The sequence below is a fragment of the Prionailurus bengalensis genome, chromosome F2 (assembly GCF_016509475.1).
Source record: "Prionailurus bengalensis isolate Pbe53 chromosome F2, Fcat_Pben_1.1_paternal_pri, whole genome shotgun sequence".
NCBI lineage: Eukaryota > Metazoa > Chordata > Mammalia > Carnivora > Felidae > Prionailurus > Prionailurus bengalensis.
Window position 1 is genome coordinate 47,313,765 of NC_057353.1, and position 20,378 is coordinate 47,334,142.

General features: G+C 45.4%; 1 long non-coding RNA gene across 1 annotated transcript in view; it reads right to left on the reverse strand.

Moving 5' to 3' along the window:
* Positions 1-785: 785 nt before the first annotated feature.
* LOC122495675 overlaps positions 786-20,378 on the reverse strand; it is a 96,103-nt gene continuing 76,510 nt past the window's right edge. The window contains exons 3-4 of the long non-coding RNA XR_006300533.1: positions 12,010-12,159; positions 786-1,494 (exon numbers count right to left, since the gene is read on the reverse strand). This is a non-coding gene — a long non-coding RNA (uncharacterized LOC122495675). The remainder of the gene's footprint in view (positions 1,495-12,009; positions 12,160-20,378) is intronic.

Here is a 20,378-nt window from a genome sequence, read left to right on the forward strand (position 1 = left end):
TTTGTAGCAGCACTATTGACAATAGCCAAATTATGGAAAGACCCCAAATGTCCATCGACAGATGAAAGGATAAAGAAGACGTGATATATATATATACAATGGACTATTACTTGGCAGTCAAAAAGAATGCAATCTTGCCATTTGCAACAACATGGAGGGTATTACGCTAAGCGAAATTAGTCAGAGAAGGACAAATATCATATGACTTCATTCATACGTGGAATTGAAGATACAAAACAGATGAAAATAAGGGAAGGGAAGCAAAATAATATAAAAACAGGGAGAGGGGCAAAACATAAAGAGACTCTTACATGCAGAGAACAAACTGAGGGTTGATGGAAGGGTTGCTGGAGGGGTTGGGCTAAATGGGTAAGGGGCATTAAGGAGGACACTTGTTGGGATGAGCCCTAGGTGTTATATGTGGGGGATGAATCACTGGCTTCTACTCCTAAAATCATTATTGCACTATACGCTAACTAACCTGGATGTAAATTTAAAAAATTAAATTAAAAAAAAAAAAAGAAAGCTTGCCAGATGGGTACATGAAGATTGGGAAAGCGGCACAACCTGGAATTGAGACGAGTTGGGTTGCTACAAGCCTTCATTAAGAACTGAGGGTATGGAGGCCCCTGGGTGGCTCAGTCAGTTAAGCATCCAACTTCCTCCTAGGTCGTGATCTTGTGGTTCATGAGTTCAAACCCTGTGTCGGGCTCTGTGCTGACAACTCAGAGCCTGGAGCCTGCTTCAGATTCTGTGTCTCCCTCTCTCTCTCTGCCCCTCCCCATCTCGTACTCTGTCTCTCTTTCAAAAATAAATAAACATTAAAACAATTTTTTAAAATAAAAAGAACGGCGAGTATGCACAGCCTGCCGTGGGTGTCAGCTCTGTTATGGCCTGCAGTCCCAGGCCCTGCCTGCCTCGTGGCACAGCTGAAGAGGTTAATGACCCTGCAGAGACTCAGGACCACTCACCACTAGCTCCTTGGATCCCAGAGCAATCCCGACTGAGGCCCTAAGCCTTGCACAGAAGCCCCGTCCTTGCCCCCAAGCTGGGAATGACTTGTATCGATGACTTCAGTCTCACCGGTTTCTTGTGTTTCAGCGGCCCCACTCTTCCCTCGTCCTGTGCCGTGAACATGACCTGCAACAGGCACTCTCACCCAGAATCCATGAAATAGACGATATCCCCATTCTCCCAACGAGGAATATAATTTAGAGTCGTCAGAGGACTTGCCAAAGGCACATACCAATGGCAAAGTCAAGTGTGCCCATCCCAAATCCCTTCCTTTTGGCCCGTGTGCAGCCCTGCATCCCCAGCTCCCGCTGGATCCCCGGGGTGAGCTTCCACCCCCTCCTTCCGCCCTCACCGTCTCCGTTCAGTAGCACCTGTGTCTTCTCCAGGGCATGTCACTGTTGCTTCCTGTGTGCTGTGGGCTTGGCCGCTTCAGAGGTATAATCACTGGGTGCCAGGGAATTTGGTCTGGAGAAATTTCACCTTATCGGGAGAAAGGAACACTTTCATTGCTTTCTCTGCCTGAACAAACACAGCTCACCACCGGGAAACACAGTATTGGCAATTTCCCCTTCTCTCCAGGCCGTGGGATGCCCTCAGGTCTCTGAGTTCCAATATCTGGCCTAAGATGCAGCCGGTTTCTTTCAAAATAAGGGGTCCTGTCTTTGGAAGATGGCACCCTGACTTCACAAGAGCTGTGCTAACCGTACTCAGAGCAACTCTCACAGTGAAAAGGTGAAAACCTCAAGCACAGAAAAGCCACCAGGATCTCTCCTGCTGTCCTGAAACAGGATGGTCCGGCAGGGAAGTCTGATTTGTATTGTTTTCAAAACCTAACATTTTGTTTGTTTTCCATCAGGGTAGGCTAGTCAACAGTGAGCAAAGCCTTTCTTATGGCTAAGAACACAGGGAGAATTCTAAACCAGTTTTTAAAATTGAAAATGGACATCCAGCCCAGGAATCTTAATCTACAAGACAGAAATATGTGTTTGCATGTTCTGTCTCAGTTGCTTGAGAAGAGGCTCCCGTATCTTGTGACCAAAGGCCTCTGGTCCCAGAGGCTGTGTGGGTCTGGTTCCTGACAGGCCTAGAATTCCAGCTTCTAATCTTTTGCAGACCTCAGTATGGACAGACTAAACTTGAAATGTCTGCAAAGGCACTACATGTGCTGGCTCTTTTCTGGGCTCAAGTTCATGCCTTGATTGCATGAACTGTCTTCCGTGGAGAGGCAGACTTATTTCACTCCGGCTCTTTAATCATTGTTTGTACGAGGCTTGATCAAACTTTCTGAAGGGCAATTGGTTTTAAATAGGCAGTCACAGGCTCAGCTGAGGTCTAAAAAATACATTTTCATTCTATTGTAGTGGCAGGATACACGGAAAATTGCACGGGGATCAAAGAAAGCAAGAGAGGGGAGGGTCAGCTCAGGACAGGAAGAGAATACATGTGTCCACAAATTACATAATCTACAATTACGTAATACATTAGCAAGTAACGCTCTAGGTCCCAAACTCTCTGGGAGGAAAAAAATAATAACTTGTTTTCCTCTTCCCTTGTCCTTTTCTTCCTTCTCAACAGTGAAAATGAGTTATGATGCAAAATCATATTGCTCGAAACCTGTTATCAACACCCACCCTTGGAGACAATATTAAACAAGCAGAGAATGACTATTCTCCATTTAATTCTCCTATAACACCGTTACTATAACTACCACTACTAAGTACGACATCCGGATAGGCCTTCTCAGATTACAAAACTCTTCTTATTCCATTTGTCACTCCAAAAAAACTCTGACTCTTTGTTGCCTGATCCTCACTTCGGAGATGAGTCAATCCATCAGTTTCTCACTATGTAGACAGGAAAGGTCCAAATCTACACTCTCTGATGATACTGTGGATTGGGATTTGGGGATGGCTGCCCCCTCCGTTTCTACCCTTGACCCTCTAGAGAGTGATTAGCACACTGTGTGTGAGTAGTGGCCACCAAATTCTGTCTGGTCATCGAATTGTTGCAGAACAGTCTTAAACCTAGAGGTTTAACACTACAACCGCTTTCTTGTATGTCACAATTTTGTAGATCAGGAATTCAGAGAGGACTTGATAAGGTGGTTCTTCTGCCTGTGGTGTAGACTGAGTCATTCGGTGGTATTCAGCCGGAGTGAGCTGGTCTGGAAGATCCACGACAGCTTGCTCACATAAATGGTGCCCTGACAGGGATAGCTGGGAGGCTGTGGCTTTCTTCCTCTCCCAGCAACCTCTAGACCTCTCCATGCAATCTCCCCAGCAAGGTTGTTGGACTTCTTACGTGGAAGATTAGGCCTCCAGATCCAGTGTTCTGGGAGATAGGAAGTGAAAGCCGTCTGACTCCTAAGGCCTGGACACGGTCAAAGCAGTCCTAGACCCTGCCCTGATTTGAGAGGGATGGCAAATGTACCTAATGTTTGCACAACCCCATAGAAACCACAGAAGTCCAAGACTGAAGCTATCTGATGACGATATCTCAATAGTTGTCTATGGATACTCACAGTTTTGAACAATTTTGATTCACAAGGGAGAAAATGCATATTATCTGCTTCGGGGCCCACAAATTTCTACCCTTCAACAAATGACCAGCTTTGGATTTCCCAGAGTACAGTGTATGTGACTGTCAACTGGCCACCCCCAAGAAGACTAAAAGAAGAGAGAGTTCTGGGGTGGTTTATAAGGCCTGGATTTTCAACAGCTCGTTCCTTCCCTTAAGCAATGCCCAAATCCTGATCCCCTGAACCTGTAAATGTTACTATATATGGCAAAAAGGAGACCTTGCAGATGTGTTTAAATGAAAGATTTTGAGATGGAGAGATCATCCTAATGACCTGTGGGTGCCCAACATAATCACAAGGATCCTGATAGTAGGAAGGCAGGAGTCCAGGGCGGGTAGCAGGAGATGTGATGCAGAAGCAAGTGGTCTGAGTGATGTGAGGAAGGGACCACGAGCCAGGGAATGTGGGCGGACTCTAGGAGCTGGGAGAGGCAAGGAACGCATTTTCGGCTAGAGCTTCTAGAAAGTACCAGGCCTGCCAACATCTTGATTTTAGTGCTGTAAAATTCATTTTAGATTTCTGACCTCTAGAACCATACCGTGATAAATGTGTGTTGTTTTAAGCCACCGAGTTTGACCAATGGGTTACAGTAGCAGAAGGAGACTAAAACCTTCCTCTAAAGCATAGCTAAGATGGGGCGCCTGGGTGGCGCAGTCGGTTGGGCGTCCGACTTCAGCCAGGTCACGATCTCGCGGTCCGTGAGTTCGAGCCCCGCGTCAGGCTCTGGGCTGATGGCTCAGAGCCTGGAGCCTGCTTCCGATTCTGTGTCTCCCTCTCTCTCTGCCCCTCCCCCGTTCATGCTCTGTCTCTCTCTGTCCCAAAAATAAATAAACGTTGAAAAAAAAAAAATTTTAAAGCATAGCTAAGAGATTACAACATCTCAGGGGATTTGTATCAACAAAGGAGTCAACCCAATAAATAAAATATAGCAAAATCTTCTTCTGCCCAGCGAGAAGTTACGATTTAGCATTCTACCCTCCACTAGATCCCTGTTAACGCCCTGCACTCTTCGATTTACTCTCCCTTCCTTTCTAAGGGGAACGTCTTCCAGGGAAAAGAATGAAAACTAACCAAGAGCTAAAGACCATCTTCTAATGACCGAGGGAAGGAAGAACAGTGGATTTTATTTTTGTTAAATAACACTTCTAAACTCAAAAGAGTGGTTTGACTGGGTGGGGGAGGGTATCACTTTTAAGAACAAGGCCATTAAACATTGAATGTGTTTCTTAAGAATTATCTGAGTGATTCAGTTGACTTTTCACATCAGAGAATAGAGCTTAATATCTTTTTTTTTTATATAGCAAAATACTGTTGGGGATTTATGTAATAATGCTTATTTGCTTTTGATGAGTACTTAACAGATCACTGTCTGTGAATTTTAAGGCTCATAACAAGTAAGCTTGTCTTTCCCTCAGAGAGCAGGGAAGAGAAGGCTCATCCAGATCCCACATGTGCCTTCCACTAAACCTCTCAAGTCACTGTCAATGTTCTTACCTAACTTCCTGCTCCTCACCCAACGAGAACTGGGGAGTTGGAAGTGGGTTAAATGGAAAACGAATACGATATTTGCCCGTATCAAGGAACAATTTGGTCTCAGTTTAAGCAAACTGACCTTCAAGACAATAGGGAGGGGCGCCTGGGTGGCTCAGTCAGTTGAGCATCCGACTCTTGATTTGGGGTCAGGTCATGATCCCAGGGTCATGGGAGTGAGTCCTGTGTTGGGCTCCTAATTGAGCATGGAACTGCTTAAGAGTCTCCCCTCTCTCTTTCCCTCTACACCCCCACTCAAAAATTGAAAAAAAAAACAAATAAAAAAAGACAACAGGGAAATATGAATATGAACTACTGTGGTATAAGGTGATAAATGCATGGTGAGCGTGTTGAAAATGCTATCTGTTAAAGATGTGCCTCTGACATATTTATGGGTACCATGACATGTTATCTGAAACCTACTGTACTTCCCTATCCCCAGCTCCTAGAGTTATGATGATAGATGACAACCTGTTGAAGCTGGATGACAGGGTCCCTGGGGTTTCACTTTACACTTCTTTCTACTCCTGTGTTTGCTTTGAATTTTCTATGATTAAAAATAAAGAGAAAGAACTGTGGCCTTGGGCTCCAGGACAAATACCATGGAGATCTCATTACAGAGGGTTCTCTTCTCTCTCTCTCTTTTTTAACGTTTATTTATTTTTTGAGAGAGAGAACATGGGCAGGGGTAGAGAGAAAGGGAGACACACTCTGAAGTAGGATCCAGGCTCTGAGCTGTCAGCACAGAGCCCGAAGCGGGGCTCAAACCCACGAGCCGTGAGATCATGACCCGGGCTGAAGTCGGAAGCTTAACTGACTGAGCCACCCAGGCGCCCCGAGGGTTCTCTTTAGTATGTCTGTTCTCAGCCTAGATCCTCCGCTCGCCTCCTTGAGCACTTCAGTGTCTGAGGGCAAGATCTGCCCTGGAGCCCGAGTCTCAGGAAGGTGGATGTGGCGAGCCATTCCTGGCCAGCATTTCAGACAAGGGAAAGACAACCTCCAGCTTGTCTGAAACAAGGAAATGCTCTCCAAGGCAGCTCACTGTCGGGCACCAGTGGAGATGGGACCCATGTGTCCCAAATGAGACAGAATCAGGGTCAGCAGCTGAGGGCTGGAGTCCATGAGGCTCCCAGAGCACACCTGGGCCCACTCAATAGTTCCAGAATCTAGTCCCGAGAGCCCCTTTCCCTTAAAGATTCCCCCTCCCCATTAATTTATTTATTTGAGTGTAGTTGACGCGCAAAGTTACGTTAGTTTCGGGTGTATAACATAGTGATTCAACAAGTTTGTAAGTTAGGCTATGCTCGCCCGACGTGTAGCTACCACCTGTCACCATACAATGCTCTTACAGTGTCACTGACTTTACTCCCTATGCTGTGCCTTTTATTCCTGTGACTTATTCATTCCCTAACTGGAAGCCTGTATCTCCCTCTCCCCTTCACCCATTTTGCCCACTCCCCACGCCCTTTCCCTCTGGCAGCCACTGGTTTGTCCTCTGTGTTTAGCCTGAGACTCTTGATGAATTCCAGAGCAGAAGGCGGAGAGGCAGGGAGTTAGGTACAAGGTCAGAGAGGTACAGTTGTAGAAGAAGCAACTTAAGGTGGTCCCTACCTTAAGACAGACAGGTGGTAGGAGAGTCCTCTGCTCCCAGGTAGGGCACCCAAGTGTACTCACATGGGGGTAGGAGAGGGATCCTTTCTAAGATGATTCCCGGGCCCGGAGGCCTGGCAGGGTCAGGTGTGTTTTCTGGCTGGCCGAGCGAGCTCAGCCGCCCAGCTTGGCTGGACTTCAGGGAGCCGCCTGGGACAGTGTCACCACCGGTCCAGTCCCAACCCAAGGCCTCCAGGATGCAGCCCGCCATATGTCAGTCAGCAGCAGCGAGAAGAGTCGCTGACACCTTTCTGAGTCCTATCATGGAACCCTTTTCATTCAGTTACAGGAAAATACTCTACCAAGGGGCATGATTTTCTGCTGAGGTATTGAGAGTCAACGGTTCTCAACCCCGGCTGGACATTAAGACCACCTGGGAGAGTTCAAACCCCCAGCGCCCCGACCCTGGCCCTGACCAATTAGGTCAGCACACCTCAGGGGTGCTGAAAAGCTCCTCAGGTCATTCTCAGGTGCCCTGGAGGTTGGAGCCACATTTTGTGAATCATTCAGGGCTCTGCTCACCTGTCACCCCACAGAAAGGCTTTCTCAGAACAGCCCACTGAAAGAACCTGCTTATTTTGTCTTCCGAGTACGACTGATGACTGAGATTACGTTATGTGACAGATTTATTTGTATGTTTTCATCGTCTCACGGGCAGTGGGCATCATTTAGTCAACTGCTTTGCTCACCCCCATACCCCCAGCTCTGAGAACTGCACCTGTCACACAGGCGACACTCACTGGAAGGTTCCTGAATGAATGTATTAGCAGGAAGCAGTTTTTTATACGTTTTAGGATCCATTGACGGCTGCGGTGGATGCATAATGTCTATAAGACTGCAGAGGAGAGGAGAGTGGATCAGAGTGGAGCCTCGCCCTAACTCCAGGCTTTGGAGGAACAACCTCCCGGGACCGGTAGATGGCCCAGCAGAGTGTGGTGCACAGCGCCATCTGCTGGATAAAATAAAAGCGGGTTTGTTCTAATGTCCTGGTGGGTTGTTTCAAAGCGGCTCTCCTTGGAAGAGAGCAGAAGGCAAGCCTCATCCTCAGCACATTCACCAGTTTGAGTGAAGCACCACAATGGATGAGTGTGTGTGTGTGTGTGTGTGTGTGTGTGTGTGTGAGAGAGAGAGAGAGAGAGAGAGAGAGAATGGAGACAATGATTAAGATATTACCGTGGATGAAATGGTGGGTGTGTGTGCACGTGTGGACAATGATGAAGATTGTACCTAAAGCACAAATGCAAAACCAAAACCCGCCACTCCTTTAGGATTGATCCAGGCAGCGAAGAATCGCTGGGTCCGTGCCAGGAAAGTCACACCTAGGAATCTTCAAGTAGCTCTCAAAAGTGAAAAATGCCAAGCTCACACTCTGTGGGAAACACTGCTCTCTCGCCCCTTTCCACATCTGTTGCTCTGAGGCCAGACTGACGTGACCCCATAAGGGCTAATTGATGGTCTTTGATCAATTTCCTGGAGCTAAAATGACAGAGGGCCCAGCTGTTAGAAGATTCCAAGTACTTAAGCGGGTTTCCAAATGCTTACCGCATGTTCGGTAAACTTCAGACTAGTATTTTTTTTTTTTACCATATATTTATTTTTGAGACAGAGAGAGACAGAGCATGAACGGGGGAGGGGCAGAGAGAGAGGGAGACACAGAATCAGAAGCAGGCTCCAGGCTCTGAGCCATCAGCCCAGAGCCTGACGCGGGGCTCGAACTCACGGACCGCGAGATTGTGACCTGGCTGAAGTCGGACGCTTAACCGACTGAGCCACCCAGGCGCCCCTAGTTTAGTACTTTTATACCGTAACCTGATCTTTAGAAGGGCAGCTCAATAATCTCTCAGTCTCCCTCAAACAGACAGACACATACACACCCCTCACTTACACCCACACCCCCCCATATACACACCCCTCACACACACACACACCCCACATACACACCCATCACAAACACACACACCCCACATACACACCCCTCTCTCTCTCACACACACACACACACACACACACACACACACACACAATACAGATACACACAGGATTTAATATACTTAGAAGTTTCCTTAGACCCTTACAAGAATATTTATTTCTATTTCAACTTGAAAACATTGGATAAGGCCAGAAATAATCTCTGGGGGGAACAGAGATTATTTAATCAAGAAGGAGAAAGTTAATTTCATAGAACCTTCAAATGCACAGGAGGCCTTGACTAGAGAAAAACAGGACTATGATGCGTGTGTGCTCTTCATGCCGTGTGGAGGCTTCCACGTTATGGGGTTCTGTTCAGGGACATCACGCTACCCTGTGTGATAGCAGATCATGTGACAGAATTCTAAGGTCTACCAAAAATTGTTATGCCAAATATGGGCACCAGCTGTTCTCCAAAGTACAGAGGTGATAACAAGAACAAGAACAACAAAAATCAGCCTACCGTGTGGCTGGAGAAGCTAAATTAAACAGCAGGATGAACTTCCCAACAGTGAGATACCATATTCTAGACCAGGTCATGGAGAGAAGCTCTGAAATACCTTCTCTGTGAGTCTTTTCAATATGTGACAGATACTCATTTGAGATTTCTGGAATTGAAGGTTCTCAGGAATTGGAGGAAATGAAAAAATAAGTAAACCCGGCAGTCATTCAGCGAATATTTAATGAGTGCCCAGTCTATGTCAGGGCCAGTCCTGGTCCCTGGGGGGCATGCAAGCCTGTGCATGACCCAGTCCTGCCCCTCTGGGAGCGAGGCATGTTGCCAGTAGGCACTAACCCCCCCAGGAGAGGCTGCCTCTCATGGGCATGACCAGGTTGTCCTTGACCTGAGGCTGGAGAGATGGGTCGGATTTTGTTTGACAGGACAGCTGAGAGGGAGACGAAGGGGGTGTGACCAGGCCAAGGCAACAGTGGGAATGTAGACCCAGACCTAGGAATACACAAGTCTGGTCTAAATTTAGGAGAGTGGGTCGTGTGGGCTGGAGGAGAGATACGTGGGGCTAGGTGGGGACCAGTGAACTGGGAAAGGTAGTTGTGGGTGACCGCGAAGGCCAAACTGAGGAATCCGGACTTTGTTCATGAGCAACAGGATGTTAATTATGACCTTGAAGATGCCAGTGGTCAAAAGGAATGCTGTGACTCACATACGTTCTGAGCCTGGGTGTTGGGTGTCATGGGTGTCCCCTCTGTGTCCTGGATATCTGGGTACAGGCACGGGGGGGACCGCTGGGTCCTCTCTGGGAGAAAAGGCAGCTGTGGCCCAGAAAGATGCCACCTCCCTCCAGACACGCTTGAAACCCAGCTCGGAAGGCATAATCTGAGCAGCATCGCATTAAAGGGTCATCATCGAATTTCTACTTTATGATGTTTGTAAATTACAATCTTCTACAGATGATAACCCTCTATTCCAGATACTAAGAGGTCTATAAATATCTTGCTATTTTTCGGGGGGGGGGAATACCTCCCGCGCCTTGGTATTTTGAGACTGGTTTATTTCCCTTATTTAAAATTTTTGCCTACACTCTAATTGCTCCCTCTGATTGGGCTACTGCTATTTGGAGGCATTTAAAAAACTGAAGTCCTGGGGCGCCTGGGTGGCTCAGTCGGTTAAGTGTCCGACTTCGGCTCAGGTCATGATCTCACAGGCTGTGAGTTCGAGCCCCGCATCGGGCTCTGTGCTGACTGCTCAGAGCCTGGAGTCTGTTTCAGATTCTGTGTCTCCCTCTCTCTCTGCCCCTCCCCTATTCATGCTCTGTCTCTGTCTCAAAAATAAATAAACGTTAAAAAAAATTAAAAAAAAAAATTAAAAACTGAAGTCCTGGGGCGCCTGGGTGGCTCAGTCAGTTAAGCGTCTGACTCTTGGTTTCAGCTCAGGTCACGATCTCATGGTTTTGTGAGTTCAAGCCCCACGTCGGGCTCTGCACCGACAGCACGGAGCCTGCTCAGGATTCTCTCTCTCCCTCTCTCTCTCTCCCCCTCCCCTGCCATTGTCTCTGTCTCTTTCAAAATAAATACATGAGCTTTAAAAAATAAAAATAAATAATAAATGAATAACTGAAGTCCTTCCAGTATTTCTGGGACAAGAGTAGCAAAGTGGTTAAAGTTGGGCTCTTGAGTCAAACTTCCTGGGTTCGCATCTTAAAAACAAATTGTGGGGGCACCTGGGTGGCTCAGTCGGTTAAGCTTCTGACTTCGGCTCAGGTCATGACCTCGCAGCCAGTGAGTTCATGTCCCGCATCCGGCTCTGTGCCGACAGCTCAGAGCCTGGAGCCTGCTTCAGAGTCTGTGTCTCCCTCTCTCTCTCTCTCTGTCTCTCAAAGATGAATAAATGTGAAAAAAAACAAAATTTAAAAAAATTGTGGACATATTACTTACCCTCTCTAGGCCTCTGTTTTGTCATCTGTAAAATGGGCCTAACAATGGTCTTACGACCTGATAGGATTGTGAGGATTAGTGACCTAACACACGTCAAGTGATCACAAGTGCCTAACACAGAGTCAAAGCTCATACATGCTCCCTTTATCACTTTGCATCCTGTACTTGGGCCAGAGTCTGCCCCTATTTGGTAACAGCTCACCTGGTAACAGCACACCTGCCTCCTGATTCCTTTATTTTTATATTTTTGATTAAGTTTATTTATAACTGAAATAAATAGAGCTGGGGAGGGGCAGAGAGAAAAAGGAGGGCAGAGAATCCCAAGCAGGCTCCAAGTTGTCAGCACAGAACCCAGTGCAGGGCTCGAACTCAAAAACTTGAGATCGTGACCTGAGCCGAAACCAAGAGTTGGACGCTTAACTGACTGAGCCACCCAGGCACCCCACCTGGCTCCCGATTCTTGCATCAGGAGCCTGCCCTTGTGTGGCTCCTGCTACCTTCTGGCCCTCAGCTCCTGCCCTGTCCCTTTGCCTCTGTACCCAACAGTACCAGCCTCTGCTAGACACGTGCACTCATGGACGCTTCCATGCTTTTGGGCGGATATTCCCAGGAATTTGTACATCTCCTCTCCATCACTCAAACCCAACACAGGGGTCACCTCTTCTGTGAAGACGGCTCCCTCCCCACACTACCCTCTATCACGCCCCCCCCCCCCCCCCCCCCCCCCCCCCCCCCCGCTCACCCTGGAGACCGCGCCGTCTGCTGTCGTGGCCTGGGCCTTACTCGCACTCCTGTTACCACGCGCACGGCGCTGATGGGTAATGGCAGCTTCACAGGCCTGAGACCCAGTGGACACCTAATAAAGGTTGGCTCACCTGAACCAAATTGAGCTTAGAAGATCCAAATTGGAGCTCTAGGCGTGTCAAAGATGTCGTCTCGGGCAGTGTGAGGTGGGAGTCGGGGACACCCGGACCCGATCAGCAGCGTTCCACAACGCTTCTGGCTTAGTTAGGGACTCCGTAGGCCTGCAGGTGAAAGAACAAGATAAATAAGAACAAACACGTGGAGCTGGTAAATACAAGTGTAAATGCTGCACATGGGATGGGGTGAATTCGAGGCTGGGGTAAGGGAAGCTAAGACTTGGATTTGAGGAGAAGGTGCAGGGCGAGGCAGGCAGTGTGGGCACAGCAGCGCCTTCGAGAAACCCGACAGTCCCAGAGGGAGGACACACACGCCCTGTGCGGGTGTACTGCCTCCAAACGAAGCCAGGTGAGGGTAGGGTTTCGAAGTAAGAATCACAAGGGGAAGACTACCAGACATTCTTGGGCAAGGGGCCTTCATAATACAGGTCCTGTTCTGCTAGTTTTTAAGTGCTTTTAATACAATCCTTTAATAATTATTTATACAATGAATAGCAAGGAAGGAAGCGAAACACAGACGAAAAAAGATGAGCTACGGACTCAAATGGACACCTGTGTTTGAATCCCAGCCCCACTACCGGCTAGTTCTGTGACTTAGGCATGTTCCTTACCTTCTATATGCCTCAGTTCCTTCAGCTGTGGACTGGGGATGACACATGCTTCATTTGGGGGCAAGGTCACTTTTGCGAAAGGTATAATTTACATACAACAAAAACTTACCAATTTTAAGTGTTCAATTTGATGAGCTTTGTTTTACACATGTAATTGTGCAACCAACACTGTGGTAAAGATGTTGAGCATAATCACCCTAAAAAGTTTCCCCCCGGGGGCGCCTGGCTGGCTCACTCAGAAGAGCATGAGAGTCTTGATCTTGGGGTTGTGAGTTCGAGCCCCACATTGGGTGTAGCGGTTACTTAAATAAATCATGAGGGGCACCTGAGTGGCTCAGTCGGTTAAGCGTCTGACTTCGGCTCAGGTCATGATCCCAAGGTTTGTGAGTTGGAGCCCCGCATCAGGCTCTGTGCTGACAGCTGTGCGCCTGAAACCTGCTTCAGATTCTGTTTCTTCCTCTCTGCCCCTCCCCTGCTTGCACTCTGTCCCTCTCTCTCTCAAAAATAAACATTTAAAAAATAAAACAAAGTAAAATTAAATTAAAATAACTAAACTAAAATAAATAAGGGGTACCTGGGTGGCTCAGTTGGTTAAACAGCCAACTCTTGGTTTCAACTTTGGCTTGGGTCATGATCTCATGGTTTGTGAGTTGAGCCCTGCATTGGGCTCTGTGCTGACAGTGAGGAGCCTGCTTGGGATTCTGTCTCCCTCTCTCTCTCTGTCCCTCCTGCACTCTCTCTCCGCATTCCCCTTAGCAGTCAATACCCCCCTTCCACGCCAGCCCCTGGAAGCCAGTGCTCTGTTTCCCATTATCACAATTTTGCTGTTTCCAGAATTTCATACACACGGAAACATACAGTATTATAATCTTTGTGTTCTATTCTTTTTTCCCCGACTTGGCGTAATGCTTTTGAAATTCACCCACGTTGTTGCTATTATCAAGAGTCTCTTCCCGGCCAGTTCAAGTACAGTGGTCTTTATAATGAATTGTCACAACCAGTGACAGGTTTCTGTCTTTCTTCTCCCCGCCCGCTGCCTCACTTGATTAGCCTGAAGTAAAAATAAAATAAATAGTTCATTCCTTTTTATTGCTAAGCAGTTTTCTATTTTGTGAATATTATGCAATATATTTGTCTGTTCACCAGTCGATGGACATTCACTTCCAGTGTTTGGCTATTATGAATAAAGCTAGTACAGGCATTTGTATACAGGTCTTTGGGCAGACATACATTTGCACTTCTGCAATGTAAGTGCCTGAGGGTGAGAGTGCTGGCCATATGGCAGGTGTACGTTTAACTCCATAAAAAATGTTTTCCAAAATGGTGATATCATTTTACATTCTCACCAGCAATGTATGAGAGTGCCAGTTACCCCACATCTTCACCACCACTTGGTGTTATGTGTTTTTTACAATTTTAGCCATTCTAATGTGTTTGCAGTAGTAACTTATTGTAGTTTTGATTGTCATTTGTTTTTCTGGTAACACTTTTTATGTGCTTAGTGGCCATTTATGTGTCTTCTTTGGTGTAGTGTCTGTTCAAATATTTTGCCCATTTTTTTTTTTTTGTATTGAGTAGTTCCTTTTCTGAACTATATTGAGTGGTAACACCGCTTTATATATATTCTGGATACAGTCTTTTATCTGATACATGATTTGCACGTATTTTCTCCCATTCTGTGACTTGTCTTTTCATTTTTAAACAATGTGTTTTGAAGAACCAAAGTTCGGGGCGCCTGGGTGGCGCAGTCGGTTAAGCGTCCGACTTCAGCCAGGTCACGATCTCGTGGTCCGTGAGTTCGAGCCCCGCGTCGGGCTCAGGGATGATGGCTCGGAGCCTGGAGCCTGTTTCCGATTCTGTGTCTCCCTCTCTCTCTGCCCCTCCCCTATTCATGCTCTGTCTCTCTCTGTCCCAAAAATAAATAAACGTTGAAAAAAAAAATTAAAAAAAAAAAAAGAACCAAAGTTGTTCATTTTGGTGAAGTCTAATTTATTAACCTTCTCTTCTGTAGTTCATGTTTCATGTGTCCAAGGTAAGAAATCTTTCCCCAACCCAGGTGACTAAAATTTTTCCTGTGTTCTCTTCGAAAAGCTTTGAAGGTTCTCTTACCCTTAGGTCACAGGATTCATTCAGGGTTAATTTTTATCTATAGTGTATGATAAGGGTCAACATTCATTTTTCTTTTCTTTTTTTTTCTTTTACATATGGATAGTCAACTATTTCAGCCCCACTTGTGGAAAAGATTATTCCTTCCCCATTGAATTGCCTTGGCTTCTTTGCCAAAGTCCAAATGGCCATGCACATTTCTATTTCTGAATTCTCTAGTCTGTTCTAGGATCTCTATACCTATCTACATCAATACCACTTTTGATCATCGCTGTAGACTTAGAACACACCTTGAAACAGCTAGTATAACTCAGATGTTCTTCTGCTTTAAAATTGCTTTGCATATGGTACCTCCTTTGCATTTCCATGTATACTCTAGAACCAGCATGTCAATTTCCACAAAAGCCTGCCAGGATTTTGACTGAAATTGTGTTGCATTTATATGCCAAAATTTGGGGAGAATTGACATCTCAACAATATTGAGTCTTCTGAACCATGAATATGGTATATCTAGCCTTCTTTAATTTTTCTCAGTAATGGTTCATGATTTTCAGTGTACGTGACTTATACATGTTTTAGGAAATTTTGAATAAAGAATTTAATATTTTAATGTTATTGCCTACGGCATTTTTAATAATTTCAGTTATGATTGTGTTTAATAATACAAATAATTTGTCTATATTGTTGTATGCTGTGATCTTGCTAAATTCAGTTTTAAAAGAATTTTTTAAATATTTATTTATTTTTGAGAGAGAGAAAGATAGAGTGAGAGCGGGGGAGGGGCAGAGAGAGGGAGACACAGAATCTGAAACAGGCTCCAGGCTCTGAGCTGGCAGCACAGAGCCTGATGCAGGACTCGAACGCATGAACTGTGAGATCGTGACCTGAGCTGAAGTCAAAGCTTAACGAACTGAGCCACCCAGGCGCCTTTAAGTTCACTTAAAAAAATTTTTTTTAATTTACTTATTTTTGGGAGACAGAGAGAGGCAGAGCATGAGCAGGGGAGGGGGAGAGAAAGGGGGAGACACAGAATCCAAAGCAGGTTTCTTCTGAGGCCTCTCACCTTGGTTTGTAAGTGGATGTCTTCCCTGTATCTTCACAGGGTTTTCTCACTCTGCATGTCTATGTCCAAATTTTCTCTTCTTCTATAAGGGCACTAGTCATATTGGAGTATGACTCACCCTAATGACCTCATTTTAACTTAATACCTCTTTAAAGAAACTATCTCTAAATAATGTCACATTCCGAGGTACTGGGGGTAGGACTTGAACATATGAATTGGGGAGGGCAGGCACAATTAACTTATAATACTCTCTCTCTCTCTCTTTTTGGAACTTCAATTTATAGGCCAATTTATATTGTTCTACAGATTACTGACACTGTTCTTACACTCTTTTTTTTTTTTCAGTTTTATTCCTCTCTGTGTTTCATTTCGTATAGTTTCAATTGTTCTGTTTTCAAATATGCTACCATTGTCTTCTTCCATGTCTGATTATGCACTTTTTATATTAGAAATTCCATTTGGGGGGCACCTGGCTGGTTCAGTTGGTTAAGCATCTGAAGCCTGATCTCAGCTCAGGTCAGGTCATTATCTCACAGTTTGTGAGTTCCAGCCCCCTGTCTGGCCCTGCACTGAACAGGGCAGAGCCTGCTTGGGATTCTCTCTCCCTCTGTGTCTGCCCCTCCCCACTCATGTGCACACTCAATCTCTCTCTCTCTCTCTCTTAAAATAAATGAATTCACTTAAAAAAAAAAAAGAAATTCCATTTGGGTCTTTTTTATGTCTCTCATTTCTCCTTGTCACATCATGTTTTCCTCTGACTTTTTAAACATGGATTGTATTTTTAATAGCTCATGTGCCACTCATATCTGTTAATTCAGTTCTATCATCTATGCTATTTCTGTGTATGTTTCACTTAAAAATTGTTCTTTTTTTTTTTGGGTTTATGAGTTGTATTTTCCTTCTTTCCATGTCTAGTAATTTTTTTTTAAAGTTTGTGGACCTGTAATCTCTCTCTTTTTAGTTTATTTATTTACTTTGAGAGAGAGAGGCAAGGGAGGAGGGCAGAGAGAGAGGGAGAGAGATAGAGAGAGACAGAGAATCCCAAGCAGGCTCTTCACTGTCAGCACAGAGCCAAATGTAGGGCTCAAACCCATGAACCCTGAGATCATGACCTGAGCTGAAATCAAAAGTCGGCTGCCTAACTGACTGAGCCACCCAGGTGCCCTGATGTCTGGTAATTTTTTATTAGATGCCAGATATTGAGAATTTTACATTCTTGGATGCTGGATATATTGATATATTCTTTAAATATTGTTGGGCCTTGTTCTGGAATTCAGTTACGTCACTTCAGAAGAGTCTGATCCTTTCGAAGCTTGATTTACGATTAGTTAGGAAGGAATGGTTAGAATAGTCTTTTATCTAGAACTTATTTGGCCCCACTATCGAGGAACACCCTATGATGACTATCCAGTGCTCCACGGGAAGATTTCCCAATTGGGCTAGTGTATATGAACTAATCTAGTCATCTAGGATTTGTTAGAACTCTTGGAATTGTTATATCTACCCTATTCCAGGGATTATTCCCCCTCCCTGCTCAGTGGTTTCCTTACATGCATATGGAGATCAGGACAACACAACCAAAGATTACAAGGAGATCCCTCTGAAGAACTTTGAAGTGTTCTCTCTCTCTCTCTCTCTCTATCTCACTGCATGTGTCTTCTCCAGCATTATCTCTGCAAAGGTTATCATTTTTGCCTCCCTGTGCTCTGAATTCAGTCTTCTCAACTCAGTGAGACTACTAGACTCTGTTTGGGGGGCCATCTTCACTGCACTGTAGCCTGTAAACTTATTCCAAGTCCCAAGCTCGGATACTCATAGGACTCACCTCCTTTGTTTCCATTCTCTCAGTGATCACTGCCCTGTAGTACCTATTGTTTAATGTCTGAAAGACATCATTTCATATATTTTGTCCATTTATCCAGTTGCTTAAGGTAAGAGGGTGAATCTGGCCCCTGGACAGAAGCAAAAATCCTCATATTTTCAAAATTTGTATTAATCCTGGTAATATGCTGGGGATGTAAATCACCTAGCAGAATACTTGGCACTTGAATAGAGATAAGCTCCTTTTCTTCTCCTCATTTTGAAATGGTACAGGAACAACGTGAGCCATTTGGGCCATTCGAGCTCACGTGAGTCATTCCTGATGCTACAGGAAGTGAATGGTTAGAAGAACATTCCATCTTTGTGCTTTAGAAATATACTTCAATTCCAGACGCATTTACTGAGCGCCTATTGATGTGAGTTGCTATTCTAAAGCAAAAGTTTTGTCCACAACAGTGATTTCAGAGATGCTGGCATTCTTCCTCACGAGACTCCGCTTAGATTCCCATTTATGAGAAAGTAAGGTTTGATAGTGGAGTAGGGTACTTCCTGGTGAGATTTACTGCCACAGACTTTGTCAGAATGGATTTCTTCTAACGATCAGGTCCTTCAGTAAAATGTATCTTCTACATTTCTAATTCTAATTGACCAGAGAGCTACTGCCCTGACCCATTAGTGTGGAGGTCGAAGCCTGCATTGCCATAATGTGGTGCTTGTCTTTCTTGTTTCCCTGCATTCTTCTCCTTGTCCAGAATGCCTGCTTGTGTCTTTATAATCCCAACTTTTAGTGAGTAATGCTGTTAAACTCTGTACTTCGACCTCTTCCTGCCTACAGTGACAATAATAAGAGTGCCTGTTTCGCAGGATTGTTGGGGGGATGCAGTGACTTCATATGTGTAAAGAACTATAAACTGTACCTGGCAGACAGTGAGTCCTCATTAATGTTTGCTATGATTATCATTGTTACTACCGCCGCATTGTTGTTTGTTAATTATTATTTTTACGTTACCCAGTGAGAGCAGGATGCCCTGGGGAGGGTCCTTATTTTAACTGGACTGTGATTTCCTTCAGGGAAGGGTCCATTTGGTTTATCATTGTCTCCCTCGTGTCCACCTAGCCCATAGGAGCACGAGGGTGAGATGGTTAAGGTCGGGGGTCAACAAACTTTTCAGTAAAGGACAGATAGTAAATATTTTAGGCTTTATGGGACACAGTCTCTCTGCCCTTGTAGCACAAAAGCAGCCACAGTCAACACAAATGGGCCTGGTTATATTCCAGTAAAATTGTATTTTCGGGGGCGCCTGGGTGGCTCAGTAGTTCAGCATCTGATTTTGGCTCAGGTCATGATCTCATGGTTCATGAGTTCGAGTCCTACAGTGGGTGAGCTCCAACCCTGCATCAGGTGAGCACAAGCCCCGTTTTGGGTGAGGCCCACCTCTCTCTCTTCACCCGACCCCCCTGCCCCATCCCTCCTGAGATTCTCTCTCTCTGCCCCTCACTCACTTGTGACCTCTCTCTCACTCTCAGAAAAACAGTTGTATTTTCCAAAACAGACAGTGGAACAAATCTGGCCATGGGCCATAGCTTGTCAACCCCTGGTTAAAAGTATTACTCTGCAAATCACACTGCCTGGACTCAAATCTCAGCTCTGCTACTAACCTTGCGACTTTGAATTACACCTTACTCATCCTTTGAGAACAAACTCAAGTTCTCTTCCTGTGGGAATTCCCTCTTGATGGCCCAGCCACAGGCCACCTCTTCCTCTTCCTCTTTATGGAAGTTCATTTGACATTATACTCTAGGTGGCCTTGGGTTCTCCAGAGAAATTTGACTATCTAACTTGTCCCCACACACTTTCTCTGTTTACCTCGTCATCAAATCTCTCCTGCAGTGGAACATAAGCACCTCGGGGCAACTGGATGGCTCAGTCGGTTAAGCGTCTGACCTTGGCTCAGGTCACGATCTCATGGTTCAAGAGTTTGAGTCCCGCGTCAGGCTCTGTACTGACAGCTCAGAGCCTGGAGCTGGCTTCAGATTCTGTGTCTCCCTCTCTCTGCCCTTGCCCCACTCATGCTCTGTCTGTGTCTCTTTCTCTCTCTCAAAAATAAATAAACGTTTTAAAAAAAAAAAGAACATGAGCTCCTCGCCATTGGTTCTCCAGCACCCAGGACGGTGCTTGGCACGTAGCAGGCACCTAACACAATGTCGTTTATTGAATGAATACATGAATATTTTGTATTGTTTTACCCTGTTGTTTTTATCATTTAACTTTTCTCTTTTTGGCTTTATTTCCCAAACTAGAGCCATAGTTTCTTGAAGACACGTCTCCAATCATCAATTCAGGATTATCATGAAGATTAAGTGAAATTACACATATAAGCATCTAACCCAGAGTTTGATGTATACGTGTCAACTGCTTGTTTACTAGTTGATATTTTCTTCTATTCACTTCATAAAGGTTTACTTTCCAGCCACTGTGAAAGGAATTGAAAGGCAAGGTCCTTAGACAAGTATGACATCTAAGACACTAACTGAGGTATATCGTCAATGTAGCTGCATGAAATTGCCATATTTTAAACTCTGCAGTTCTGCAGGAAAGTGGTGGTATTTTTGCCACAGCCCACATCAAAGTCCAGATGGAGTGAGGGAGGGATGGAAACGGAGCCCCATAACCCCCAGGAACTCTTAAGATTTCATCTCCTGAGTAGTGTGGTCCATCTGTT